At 41.1% G+C, this 15,257-nt stretch overlaps 1 long non-coding RNA gene across 1 annotated transcript; it reads right to left on the bottom strand.

Moving 5' to 3' along the window:
* Positions 1-12,156: 12,156 nt before the first annotated feature.
* Positions 12,157-14,253, bottom strand: Gm39911. The gene is made up of 2 exons (XR_001783617.1): positions 14,212-14,253; positions 12,157-12,441 (listed from the first exon to the last, which is right to left on the bottom strand). It is a non-coding gene; the product is annotated as a predicted gene, 39911 (long non-coding RNA).
* Between the last annotated feature and the right edge of the window lie 1,004 nt (positions 14,254-15,257).

Genomic DNA, 15,257 nt, shown 5'->3' with positions numbered 1-15,257 from the left:
TATGTCTTTCTGCACAGATGTCTGTGCACCAGATGTGCACCAAGTGCCAGTGCATGTCAAAAGAGGGCATTGTGTTTGTGAACCATTATGTGGGTGCTGAGACTCAAATCTGGGTTCTCTCCAAGAATAGCCAGTACTTTCAACCACAGGGCTGCCTCTCCAGCCCCACTTTCTTTTTCCTTTATCACAGTTATTATGCAGGCAGTACACAATTAGACTGACTAGTGGAAGGAGCCCCATTCTGTTGGACCATAATATGGATTGAAAAGATAGTGTGGCTTCCCTCATTAAGACAAGCTATGATGTATGACACTAATTTCCTGAAAATAAACAAATAGTTACTAAATTCTTAATTTCCCCTGCTCTAGGTTCTTAATGAAAGTTTAACTTTCAATAACTGAAGTCTTCAAGAAGAGCAAAAATCTACCAGGTTCAACCACGTGCTCAATATTGTACTGCTCTGGGGCTGGCCAGGTGGCTCAATGGTTAACAGCATGAAATTCTCTACTGGAAGACCTGAGTTCAGTTCCTAGCATCCATGTGGGTAGTTCACAACTGCCTCTATTTCTGGTTCCAGGGCATCTGGTGCCCTCTTTTGGCTTTTGCTGGTACTGTGCACCTGCGTGAGTGCACACACACACAAAGAGAGAGAGAGAGGGAGAGAGAGAGAGAGAGAGAGAGAGAGAGAGAGAGAGAGAGAGAGGAAAAGGAGAGGACATAGAGAGGCACCACAGAGAAACACACAAAGAGACAGAGACAGAAAGAAGATAGGTATATACATAATTTAAAAATAAAAATTAACAACAACAACAACAAAAAGCTGCAAATATCTCTAAGCCCCAGCTAGTTCTCCTTTCCTTGCCTTTCCTTTATTTTCAATTCCATCTTCCCCATCTGGACCAGGTCATTCCCACCTGTAAATCTTTATAGTGCTTTGTTTATACTTTTCTCATGGCTTCTACACTTTTCTGTGAGTCATAAGGGCTATTTGGGCCCTTTTGTTGTTTCCCTGAGTGGATAATAAATTCCTGGAATTTATTCCTTGAAAGGAGGGACACTAGCATCCATCACAGTGTCCATCAGGACTGATTTTGGCCTTGCACAGTAGGGATGTTTAATTACTTCACAAAATAACGAGGCTGAAAATAGATGACAGTTTAACGACTTCTTAAAAGGCCCAAGTCCGATTTTCTCTTTACCATACTTGGTGCATTAGATTTTTATTTTCTTGCTTGTTAATTCACAGTTGTAAGATGGCTGTCCCAGAAGCAGGCATCTGGTTATTGTTCAAGACAAGAAGAGGGCAGAGAGGCAGCACTGCTGAGTCATCTGCTCATGTCTTCCCTTCCTTACAAGACAGAAAGGGAATCTTGCATAGAGAGTCTGATCAGCACCTCGTTCCATGGCTTCAACCCGCGTCTTTTCTCCAGAGTATGACTCAAGTTTCCACATGTGCTCAGTTTCTGCTAAAGAGATTTTGACTTTGGTCTTGGTGGAGGTTGTTTTGCTTTTGTTTTGTTTTGTTTTGTTTTGTTTGTTTTGTTTTGTTTTGTTTTCTGTGGCAGGGTCTTACTAGATAGCCCAACTGACTGCCTTAGACTTTACTGTGAATTCTAGGCTGGCTTCAAATGTGCAGTCTTTCTACCTCATGTCCACAAGGTCTGAGAGTACAGGTATGGTCCATCTCAGAGCATAACGCTCAGCTTGCCAGAACTGTAACTGAAGACTTGGACGGTCTCTATAAAGCCTTCCCAACACTCACAGTCTCCTGGATGCTAAACAAAGAACCAGAAGGCAGGCTCCTCACTTGGATGCCGGGGATCCTAATCCAGAGGAGTGTGGCCTTTTCCTCCTCACCTTCATAGCACCAGGAATTTAAACTCATGCCTCACCTCAACAAAGGTACAAATTTCATGATAGGGCTGACCTTCAGGAATGCTTACAGTCTGTCATTCTGTCCACTGTTAAGAATATGGACACTAACAGCCTCCCTTAGCTTCTTTTGTGACAGACAAAGAAGACCATACATGATCCCCATGGAATTATTACCTCCATGAGCGTCTCTGTCGATAGATGACTTTCATACCCAAGCACATGTTTAGTTACAGTTCTCAGGGTGTCAACAATAGGTTGATTAAACCTTAAATATGTTTCAGGTGAACACCATTTCACCCCGTACTTCAGTACAAATTGTGAGTCAATTATTTATGAGTGGAGCCCAATTTGTTTAAACCTCATTGACCTTTGATACAGTTATGACATATGTCTTGACTTGATTCTCCCCTCTATTGATTTGGTCTGGAAAAGGAAGACAAGAGGTGAAGTGGCCCCTCGGGGTAAGCTGAAATTGTAGGTTACAGCCATGTTAAATTGCTTTAGTATACTTGGTGTCCTTTGGAGTAGGAAAATGAAGCAATAAAGTAGGTTGATGTGAGTAATTCTTGTTTTTAAAAGGACCTTGAAGTGCTCTTAACAATATCACGGATTTGATAAGATCTGCTTCAGACTTCTTAATTTAGAATGAACATAAAGATGGCAAAGCCAAAGGAATGTTGAAATACTGGTGCTGTGCTAACAGCATCTAAGCTGGGTCCATGGGAGATAACTGGTGGGAATGCCTCACTATTGTCTGCCATGCATGGGGAAAATAACACAGCAGTCACCAACAGGAATTTCCTGGGGGGCATATCCAGGTGTACAGAATAGTTAGAAGGGCTTTTGCTCATTATTTACATGCCATCAAGTTCAGGCAGTGCTCAAAGTTGAGCAATTTTTCAAAATTTAGAATGTTAATTTTTGTGACAGCTAAACCTATTAAACCTGAATGTTCCCAACCTTCTCCTTCTCCCTCCCGCCACCCCATCTCCGACTGTCAGTGGTTACCGAGGAGCAGATGGGCTAAGTGAGGAAGGAGAGAATACAGGCAGACAACGGTAGTGTACACAGGAGGGAGGAGCACCAGAGACTGGAGAAAAGCGTAGACCTTGTTTGGAGATAAGAGTAGAGAAAAAAAATGTTAATATAAACCTGACATGGGGCATAGTATTAGGATGTTTAGAAAAAAAGGAGAAAAGGAATGGAGATATGTTTCATCCAGTGAGACACAGAAAGATTATTTCAAAAGATAATTTCAGATATGTGTGGCTTGTTTTGAGTGTATTAGTTACTTGTTTGTTTATTTGTTTATTTATTTACTTATTTTACTAACTTTGGATGTATACGTATGCTGTTATCATTCCTTTTGAAATTTGTGTGTGTGTGTGTGTGTGTGTGCACGAATGTACACTAGTACACAAGTTCAGGTAAAGGACAAATTGTGTTCATCCTTCCACCATTTGGGCCCTGAGGCTCGAACTCATATTGTCAGGCTTGGTAACAGGTGTGGTTACTCACTGAGCCATCTTGCTGGCCCTATTATTATTTTTTAATGCACCTCAGTTTGGTTCAGGGGGAAAAAATAGGCTGGTTTGGTTTTGTTCCCACCCATGAAGTTACTCAGTTGTCATTCCTTGCCTGTTTGCTTTTTGATTTGGTTTTGTATTTTGTTTTCCCTGACAAGGTTTCTCTGTGCAGCCCTGGCTGCCTTGGAACTCTCTTTGTGGACCACACTGGCTTTGAATTCACAGAGCTTCTCCCTCCTGAGTGCTGGGATTATGGGCAGTCTGAGGGAAGAGTCGTGACCCTAGAACTTAAGCTCAGACTTCTTTTTGGTGCTAAAGTTCCATAATAAAAAAGCTAGCTTAAGTTCTCCACAGCCTTGTATAAATGAGTCAGAAATTCCATGGCCTGAAGATCACAGGCCAATCATATAGCTCAAGAGCTTTTGTGTGAGCATGTCTGAATTAAAGACTGTAAAATTTATTAATGAAGGGAAATTTGTGTTTAGGCTCCAGTGATGAGGTGGAAAAACTGAACCAAGAAATCCCATAATTCCTCTGGTCAAAAACTTCATTCACCCACTGGTGAGATGGCTCTTCAGATAAAGGTATTTGCTACCAAGCCTGAAGAACTGAGTGCTATCCAGGACCTACATGATGGTGGAAGGAACCAACTTGCACTATTTTACCTCCACTGGAGGACAGTCTCCTCACCTGTCAAGAGTCTGTCTGTCTCTTAATGTCTCTGTCTCTCTGTGTCTCTGTCTATCCCCCTCTTTCTGTCTCTCACACACGTGCACCCACATGTGCGCGCACACACACACACACACACACACACACACACACACACACACACTTCATCCTCTATCATAATCAAGGGTAATAAAGCAAGTGGGACAGAGATGCACTGTTTGCTGCCCAACTTTCCCATACAATAATCCCTTACAATTACTTACTCTTTTGTTTGTTTTAACCTCATCTTATTTTTGTTTTCTGCAGTGCTTGCTGAGAGTTTCAGGCATGGCAAGGAAGCGTACTACACCCTGGTCCTCCATATTGCTTACCCTTAATACCTTCTTGCTTGGAAAGCTCATTCCAGGAGGTATAGTTCCACCCTGCTGCTCAGTGCATCTTGTGCTAGCTAACTCCTCTGTGTAGACACAGAATGAAGTTCTTAAGTGCTATCTGGATGCTTTCTATTGATTACAGTGGTGTCTACTTTCAGACTTCACCTTCTGGTCATTTTTCCCCCCAAGACAAGGTTTCTCTGTGTAGACTTGGCTGTTCAGGAATTCATTCTGTAGATCAGGCTGGACTCAAACTGTATGCCTCTGCCTCTCAAGTGCTGGGATTAAAGGTGAGTGCCACCACCCCTAGGCCCCCAAAGCCACTCATAATGGTTCAAATTAGGGGGCTAGAGAGATGGCTCAGCACTTAAGAGCATTGACTGCTCTTCCAGAGGATCAAGGTTCAATTCCTAGCACCCTCATGGGAGTTTACAACTGTCTATAACTTCAGTTCCAAAGAACCTAAGACCCTCACACAGATATACACGTAGGCAAAACACTAATGCACATAAAAATAGTAATAATAGTTCATACTAGGAATAATAAAAATACTGTAGTCCTATGGGGTTTGATATCTCTCTGAACTGCTGATAATGTTCTTAGAATGTAATTTGTTGTGAGTATTTCTACTTATAAATACAAGAATACTTCAGATACATAGAGGTTAAGAATTTTGTTTAAATTGCTTAGCTAAAGCTTTTCGACATATCATTTGGTTTCAATTCCCTGCTCCTTTAAATTTTTAACTACATTTTTTTGGCTTAAAGTTGAAATGCATAATAATAATTTTGGAAACAAGAGGAGCACTTAGAATGGGATCATGCCTTTCTGAAATAAAGAATTTTTGTGTTCACAAAAATATAATGAATGTAGATTTTGAGGAAGATAACAAAAAATAATAGTTAAATAGGTTGATGATTATTGAATATACATTGTATGTGTTTTAACAATTATATATTACAGAAATAAGTTGTGTTAATTCAGTATTTAACATACATTTACCACACATATATGTTATCTTACTTACCATTCACAGCACCCGTCTGAAATGGAACCCAGTTTTAAAGTTGTATCAAATAGGTTTAAGTCAAGATTGTATGTAGCACAATAGGGATTGGAGTCACTTGATCTCTGTAATATACTGTGCAGAGCTGTGGGGAGTGGAGTGGGATTGTAGTGTGAATGGGATCGGAGCACTTTACCTCTAGGGACTTTCTCAATGCAGAGGGTGGCCTTGGGTCACCAGGTTTCAAGGAGGCTCCTAGTATCATTTGATCAATGTCCCTAACTTTATGTCTTAATTGTTACGGCCCCAGGTGTTCTTTCCATTCCAAATATAATACTGGAGAAAACATCTAGAAGTTAACTATGGTGACTATGATGAAAATGGAATAGAGCCATTCCTCTACAAAGAGAAGAACTAATAGTATTCCATTGTGTAAATGAACCACACTTTTTGTATCCATTCTTCTGTCTTGGGACATCTAGGTTGTTTCCAGCTTCTGACTCTCACAAATAAGGCTGCTATGAACATAGTGGAACACATGCCCCTGTGCATGGTGGGGCATCTTTTGGGTATATTTTCAAGAGTGGTATAGCTGAGTCTTCAGATAGATCTATTTCAAATTTTCTGAGGAACCTGCAGATTGATTTCCAGAGTGGTTGTACCAGTTTGCAATCCCATCAGCAATGGAGGAGTGTTCCTCTTTCTCCACATCCTCTCCAACATGTGTTGTCACCTGAGGTTTTGATCTTAGCCATTCTGATTGGTGTAAGGTAGAATCTCAGGGTTGTTTTGATTTGCATTTCCCTGATCACTAAGGACTTTGAACATTTCTTTAGGTGCTTCTCAGCCATTAGAGATTCCTCAGTTGTGAATTCTCGGTTTAGTTCTATACCCCATTTTTTGATTAGGTTGTTTGGTTTTTTGGTAATTAACTTCTTGAGTTCTTTATATATTTTGGATATTAGCCCTCTATCGGATGTGGGGTTAGTGAAAATTTTTTTCCCAATCTGAAGGTTGCTTATTTATCTTATTGACTATGTCCTTTGCCTTACAGAAGCTTTCCAGTTTCATAAGGTTCCATTAATCAATTGTTGATCATAGAGCATGAGCCACTGGAGTTTTGTTTAGGAAATTTTCCCCTGTGCCAATGAGTTCATGGTGCTTTCCCACTTTCTCTTGTATTAGAATAAATGTATCTGGTTTTATATTGAAGTCCTTGATCCACTTGGACTTGATCTTTGTACAAGGTGACAAATATGGGACTATTTTTATTCTTCTACATACAGACAGCCAGTTATACCAGCACCATTTATTGAAGATGCTTTCTTTGTTCCACTGTATATTTTTGGCATCTTTGTCAAAGATCAAGTGACCGTAGGTGTGTGGTTATATTTCTTGGGTCTTCAGTTCTATTCCATTGATCAACGTGTCTGTCTCTGTACCACTACCATACATTTTTTATCATTAATGCTCTGTAACATGAGGTCATGGATGGTGATTCACCCAGCTGTTCTTTTATTGTTAAGAATTGTTTTCACTATTCTGGGGTTTTTGCCTTTCCAGATGAATTTGAGGATTGCTTTTTCCATGTCTTTGAAGAATTGTGTTGGGATAGTTTTACAGGCAAATGGATGGAACTAGAAAATAGCATCCTGAGTGAGATAACTCAGACCCAAAAGGACTTGCATGGTATGTACTCACTAATAAGTGGATATTAGCCAAAATAAAAAGTACAGAATACCCACAATACAGTCCACAGAACTCAAAAAGGTCAACAAGCTGATGTGCCCAAGTGAGGACGCCTCAGTCCCACTTCAGAGAGAGAAGAAAGCTATCACAAGTGGAGTGGGAGGGAGGGATCTAGGAGGGAAAGTGGGTGGGAAGGGGGGGAATGAAGGGTAGAGGGGAACTTGATCTGGTATTGGGTGATGGAAAAGGACTGAAGTCCTGAGGACCAGCAAAAAGAATAGAAACAGGCATCAGAAAATAGGAGGGACCCTCCAGAATGCACCAGAGATCTGGGAGGTGAGAGACTCTCAGGACTCAAAGGAAGGAATCTTAGATGAAATGCCCAGCAGTAGGGAGATGAAGACAGGACATCAAGTGAGACATGGGGTTGCCATCCCACAGTTACATCTCTGATCCATAATTGTTCCTGTCTGAAAGAATTACAGGGATGGAAATGGAGAGGAGCCTGAGGAAAAAAGGTCCATTGGCAGGCCCAAATCCAGCTCAAGGGGAGGTCCTAAGGCCTGACACTGAAGCTATGGAGTGCTCACAAAAAGGTACCTATCATGACTGCCTTCTGAAAGACCCAACAAGCAGAGTCAGATGCAGATATTTGCACCCAACCAATTGACAGAAGCAGCTGTTGTTGAATTAGGGAAGGCTGAAAGAAGCTGAGAAGGGCAATCCTCTAGGAGGACCAGCAGTCTCAATTAATCTGGATTCCCGAGATCTCTCAGACACTGGACCACCAAACAGGCAGCATACACCAGCTAATCTGATGCCCCCAACACACATACAGTAGAGGACTGCCTGGTCTGTGTTCATTCAGAGATGACGCACCTAACCCTCAAGAGACTGGAGGCCCCATGGAGTTTAGAGGTTAGGTGGGAGTTGGGTTGGGAATATCCACGTGGAGACAGGGGAGTGGGGAGGAGGTATGGGATGTGGAACAGTCGGAGGGTGGATGGGGGGGGGGAGTAAGGTATGGAGTATAAAAATTAAAAAAAAAAAAAAAAACGAAGAGAAGAACTATAATGCATCCCCGTCATTACTGCTCTCCCAGTGGAGCATCCTCTCAATGCTTTCACAAAAATCCCATTCATTTCTAAGGACTCCATTCTCAGAGTCTTACATTCTACAGTATTTGATCCCTGACTTTTTTATTTTTGAGACAGGCTCTAGTTGTGTAGCCCAGGCTGGCCTGGAACTCATAGCAATCTTCCCACTCCACGAGCTACCAAGCCTTTTTTTTTCTACATTTCTCTTTGAGTCCTCAGATCTCTGTTGGCCCTCAGCTGATCTCACGTGGTCATTGTTAAGCCCTGGAAGACTAAAAACATTGAACTCATCTGCCACATTTCGCCCCTGCTTCAAAAGATCGTCCGAAGGACTCCGTTGCTTCTGTTTGGTTTTCTCTAACCCACTACAGAGCTTTATACAGTCTAAGTTGTACAAGCAGTCGTATCTCCCAGCTTCACTTGCTCTTGAGTCCTGCACATGGCAAGGAGTTGTTTGTTCTTCACCCTCTCATAGTTACTGAGATTGTGGTTGTGTGAGTAGTTTCTCAGGTAACTTCTTTCCTAACTCTTAATCTTTCCCTTTGAACTTCCCTGTTAGACAGACACGGGCCTAAAATATCTCCTTTCTCTTTTAATTCAGATCATGTTTCTTTTAGCCTTCCAAAAATAAGACAGGATCCATTGTGGACAAATACTATTTTTTTCTCTTTGTTTAATCCCCCCAAAAATTCTTAATTGAATTCTTTCTTGAAAGTTTCTAGCAATTTTATTTTGTTTCCATACCATGTCTGTGCTTTTTAAAAGAAGACAAAATAAGACCCAAAACCCAAAGCAAAAAAATCCAAATGGAAAACAAACAACAGCAACAACAACAATAACAAAACACAAACCATCATTTATACCCTCTAGGTTTGTTCTGATTTATTTATGCTGCATATACCCAGGGTCTCAAAGAAATCCCCAACACACCCCTTCTAATTTTCCTTTTGTTATATATTTATTCATAAGTGTCCATTTTAAAGGATAGTTACAGCTTGATTAGATTGTAAATCTCCTTGAGGCCAGGAGACCATGGCTAACCACTAATAAGCTCCCACACATTTATTAGAGAGCAGGGCAACCACTGGGGGGGGGGGTCAATAAATACTTGTTGACTCACTGGCTCTATAAATATAAATGGCAAAATAATCAGACATTCAGTGAGCACCTAATTTGCTCCCTGTAGGTAAGGCTGTCTCTTTGGTAGCATTGATTCTTTCAGGCCACCAGGGTTCTGTTTAGTGAATTACACCTGCCATGTGTTAACTGGTACCTTGGTGGCTAAAATGAGTTTAAGGGTCTCCTCAAATGAAGGCCATTTCCCCTGAGAGGGACTCTGAATCCTGCAGAATGCCTAACTCGACCTTTGTTTTTATCCACAGCGTTTTTCCTTTGAGAGGAAAGATCCTTTTGCCTTTGGGCATTTAGCCTTTGCATGAGGCAGACACTCTCCCGTCATGAACGAATAAAAACACACTTGATTTACCATTTTCTTAGCATTTTACATTTTGAAAGGAATGTATCGCTGAATTAAAGCAAATGCCAAGCAGGAAATTCACAATTTTCCTTGCAGCATTTTTCATAAGTGAGCAGCTTTCCAGCAGATCCAGCTGTCAGCAACGGCCTCCTACTGTTTGACTCAGACTCAGAATTCATTTCTCCATGCATTGCAATAAGAAAGTTTTGCAGAGTATTAAAGGAACCCAAAGTACTCCCTGGGTATTTCTTCATGAGCTAGATCTACTAAAGGGTTTCTCTTCTGCGTTTCTGTCCCACACACTAAGCTCTAATGCCATTTTAGAAAACCTACAACAGGCTGAAGTTCATCAATGAATTTGTGGCATCTCAGCATGAAATCTCTGTCTGTCTTGGATCTTGAGAAGTCTGGTGTCTTTTGTTGTGATGTGAGGAACAAATTACAAGCAGTCTTAACCAGAGGTTTGAGCCTTCTGGATTGCAAAGACATCAAGTTCCCAATTCCCATTACAGGATTGAAATGATTATGCAGTCAAAAGCTGGGGAAATGATTTTGTTCCTTGAGCCACTCTGGGTGGGTCGAAGAAAGGTAATGCCAAGTTCTGAGTGTGTTGTCTTTCTTCCATATGCCCTTTCTTTCACAAGTGCCTAATGTATATTTTGTATATTTCTTTCTCACTTGAGGAAGACATTCATTCTGGCTACAGAGACAAAACAGTAGCTGCCCCTTTAGCATACATTTTTTTCCCACCAGGCTTTTTGTTATCTGCTGCTTTTACCCATGCTCTTTAATGCTTTATGATTTCTTGATATATATACATTCTGCCATCATTTAATGCACACACTTGTTTTTGCCAGCTTGGCCTGCTCTTGCCTTATGGCAAGATCTAAACATGATGCTCTCTGATTACTCCTGGTCCAAGAGCATGTCTTGATTAAACTTCTGTGCTTGTGAAGGCTTTCCCAATAGTCGGAGTTAGCATCTATCAAACTCTGCCTGCAGGCTAGGCCTTTTAATGAGTGCTTTTCCCACATCACACAAACATGAGATCCTGAATATGTAATAGCATTTATCACTGCTGTTATAGATAGCTAGAATATTTTCATCCTCTCCTCTAAGCTACCAGATTTTAAAATTTATTTATTTATTTTCTCATTATCTCATACTGAAATGTGGGCTGGCCTGGAACTGACTGCATAGCTCAGGCTGTCCTCAAATTTATAGCAACCTTCCTGCCTCAGCCCCCTTGGGTGCTAGGATTAGGAGGAGGAGCCATCACGCTTGGCTTAAGCTACTAATTGTAGACAGCAAAGATTAATTCCATTGTGATGGTCCTTCCTCTAAACCCAGAGCCTGGCACCAACTGAAGACTTTAGTAAACGGGGATGATCATATTAGCTTGCCAGAGACATCGTTAAGAATTCGTTTTAATTTACAGAAGTTTATTCAAGTTTCCATTGCTCTTCTAATATTCTGGCTTGCCATTTTGGCACTCCTATGGGGACGATTTCTAGTCTGTTTAGGCAGTTTACAATTATTCTCTCTTTATGTGCAGCACTAGCTAATCAACTGTTTATTAGAGTAAAAGGCTTTTATGAATAGTGTCTTAAAATAGTTCCATGTTGCAGAATCAGTACAGCATGCATGTGAGGACACACATACAGTACAGCCATGCATGTACACGCATGTGTGTGTGTGCATGGGCACACACACACACACACACACACACACACACACACACACACACCACTTTTAACAACAGGACAAGAACCTGATTACATCATGACCTTACTGCATAAGGCGGGGTTACAAATGGAAGCCAAGAGTCTAGACCTGAGCTCAGGTGGCAACAGAGCCCCCCTCCTGCTTTTTCTACTTATTTAAACATTTCCTAGGGTTTTGACAAGTATATAGACAATTTTTTATAAGTGATTATTTAACCTAGGGTTTTTTGTTGTCTGTTGCCATGCTGGAGAATAGAAGCAGGGTCTTGCATGTGCTAGGCATACACTCCGTCACCAAACTATACTTCTCACCTATTGATAACCTGAAAAAACTCCCAATTAAGCAAAGTGGTATATCGATTTAGTAACAGGAAGATTACAGTTCTAATTCTAATCACTGCATATGATGCGCTTTGGTCACAAGGGTGCTTGATAAGAAAATGTGCAAAATAACCCATCACTTGTGGAAAATGCAATTCGATGAGGCATACATCATTTTTATTTTTAGAAAAAAGTCTCAGTCAGGCTCCTCAAGTATGGGGTGTGCTGGCCATTTTATCTGAATTGATTGCATTTTTATTTTTCTCATTGTTCTAATTCCCACCTCTGGATTTTCTCCTATGTGCCTGCTAGCTGTAGGTATAAAAAAGAAGCCCAAATCCACAATAATAGATGGCGGGCAGGAACACATAGGCTGATTACAGCAGGCCTGCTTCATATATTATAGAGACAGAGGCTCGGCAATTTATTTAGCTGTGTCTGGGTTCTTGCTCGGGGAGCTGGAGATCCGTTCTTTCATTCCATCAAGAGCTCTTGCTGTCAATTAATTAGAATATATATTCCTATTAATTCAGGGGTGTGTATCGGCTTTTTTATATACACTGGAAGCATTTCTATGCAACTGCCTCTGCCTTTGGTTATGACATCCAGCACTCCCACCCTGGATTTCACTGCTTCCTTCCCAATCTTCGTCTTGCATGCTTGCCAAACCAGACGGATGCTTTCTGGAATGAAAACGCATTGTTGCTGTTAATGATAATTTTTAATGTGGAGAGTACAAATTTGATCTTCAGCTCTGTACAAGCACTGTGACGCAAAACGTGCTTAGTAGATTAGGAAGTTAGATTACCTGTTATTGGCTACAATATACAAACCAAATGATTAAATGACTTCCACTGAGTATTTCCTAAGCAATAGCTATATCTTTCTGGCAGAAACTGAAGCCCTGTGTCCACTCCTGAAGGAAACCTGACATTGTGAAAACAGAGGCACTAAGCCCATTGTCTTCATCCTAAAAGCTGTGTTTCCTGGCATTGTGTGTCTCCGCTAACAGCATTTCAATATCTCTTGTTACCTCAGCTAGAACCTTCAGAGGAAAATCGTCCTTGACTTATGTCCCTCATTTCCCATGTCCCGTTGATCATCAGACCTGGCAGCTCTCCTTCAGATGTGTCCTTTGGCTAAAGTCCCTTTTTGTCATCCTCATGGCCACTGGCTTAGACCTGTATCATTTTGTTTTCTGGATTAACACAGCTTCCCATTTAACCTGCCTGATATCTGTCTTTATCCCCTCAGACATTCTTCACACAGGCACCAGAGTGATCATTTTGAAAACAATTCTCATTAAATTGGACTTGTGGCCCACTCAGGGCCACAACTACGAGGTAGTTGGTTACTCTAAAAAATAAGCGCCATTCTTGCAACTTTGGCTGTGTTCACCATTGCTGTGGTTTATAGGCCTCACCACTGAGTAGGGATACATCGTGTATTTAAAATGTTTCATCTCTACTTTTATATGTGCTCACTGAAAGTGTTTTGGATTTCACATTAATAAAGGCATAAAATGAGCAATGACAACAGCAATTGTCATGCCTATGTAGATGGGGAAAATCATACAAGGTCTCAACTTTAGATGAAGTGCCATAGGCAATTAATGGCTGCATCAGAGAAAGGGGCATCAGTATACGACCTGTATTTGATCTATCCTTTTTATTTTACTAACATTCAATCATTTTTTAAAAATATTTATTTATTTATTTATTTATTTATTTATTTATTTATTTATTTATTGTAAGTACACTTCAGACACTCCAGAAGGGGGCATCAGATTTCCTTACGGATGGTTGTGAGCCACCATGTGGTTGCTGGGATTTGAACTCAGGACCTTTGGAAGAGCAGTCGGCGCTCTTAACCGCTGAGCCATCTCACTAGCCCACATTCAATCATTTTTATGTACTAAAAAAATACAAATTCAAAGCCACATACAATAGTACACATCTCTACCTCAGTGTTTTGAGATGTGGTACCTGAAGGTGTTCAAATTCATTTTCAGCCATGTAAAAAGTACAGAACCAACCTAAGCTATGTGAGGCTCTTTCAAAGCCACTCAGGAAGATAAACTGGAATCCATACAACAAAAGAGAAGGAAAACAATTCTCATCAAGTTACTTCTTTCCTTCAAGAGCTCAGCAGGAGTTGGTGGCTCATAGGACTCCTGTAAGGTCTGTCGGGTCCACCAGGCCTCTGTGGTGAGGTAGCAATTTACTTTGCTGGTTAACAGTGGTTCTGGGAATTTTCTGTGTGGAAATGCTGGCTCCATGTTTAAGTGCTCACTTAAGCACTCATATTAGTTGATTAATTCCTGAATCCTTTTCTATGCTCAACATGCTTCCTTTCTCCATTACCGCTCTGCAAACATTGTTCAAGATCACACAAGTATCACCTCTTACTCTAACCTCACTTGAAACCTGAAGTCAAAGTCATGCTTGCCTTACTCCAAGCTAGTGTCTCTCAGCCATCTCGATGTGCCACCTTTAACACAGTTCCTCATGTTGTGGTGACTCCCACCCATAACATTATTTCATTATTATTTCATAATAGTAGTTCACTAAGTAATGTGAACATCTGACTTTTCAGGATATCTGAAAATTGACCCGTGTATGAAAGGGTTGTTTGACTCCCAAAGGGGCTGTGATGACTCACAGGTTGAGAACCAGTGCTCTTCCATTGTGATGGGATGGCTGCCATGACAGCACATATTCCTTTGTTTCCATTGATCCCTTCCCAGTTCTGCAGGCAGACTCTTCAGGACAGAGCATATCCCTCATATCTGGGTTACATTTGAATTTACCGAGTACAAAGACATTTGGTAAACCTGCATGAATAAACAAAAAGACCCACATCAATTTTATGCCCATCTTAGGATACTTTGCAGCCATGCCAAGTGACTCCTGCCTCAATGTGACATGTGCTTTCCTGGGAAGTCCAACATTCGGCAAAACCAGAACAAAGCAAACATAAACAACCTGAAGAGCTCACCGGACAGACTACATAGAACATCATGCAATAATCAGACCTCTAGGACAAACAATATCCTCTACGTGAACAAAGCTGTATCTCCTTAGAAGTCTCATCTCTGCCCAGACACTGCCATGGTAGATAGCAAAAACAGTAATAATAGAAGGAAGACCCTAATTGTACTTTGCTTAGTTGAAGAAAAGATGCTTTTGAGATAATTCAGTTGGTAACAAAGCTTGAGCTAATTACGAACACAGGCACAAATAACAGCACTAGCCCAGCACTAGTACAGAGTATGCCAGGGCTAGGAAACTGCTTCTCTGGAGGTAACCTCTTCCTTCTGTGCAGTGCTCTCTTATGGTCCTGATGCACACTGGTGACCTTTTTCTGGGGCCTTAACTCAAAACACCAAACATTGCTGGCTTCTTAGCCCTAAGAATGCCTTATCCCTTATTCCTTGGATTCAGGAAAGTCCCTTGCTGGTTGCTTCTTTGTTCCTGGTCTGGCACTCAACACCAGGTCG

This window comes from Mus musculus, chromosome 2 (genome assembly GCF_000001635.26).
Source record: "Mus musculus strain C57BL/6J chromosome 2, GRCm38.p6 C57BL/6J".
In the NCBI taxonomy this organism is placed as follows: domain Eukaryota; kingdom Metazoa; phylum Chordata; class Mammalia; order Rodentia; family Muridae; genus Mus; species Mus musculus.
This window is presented reverse-complemented; position numbering and strand designations above follow the sequence as displayed.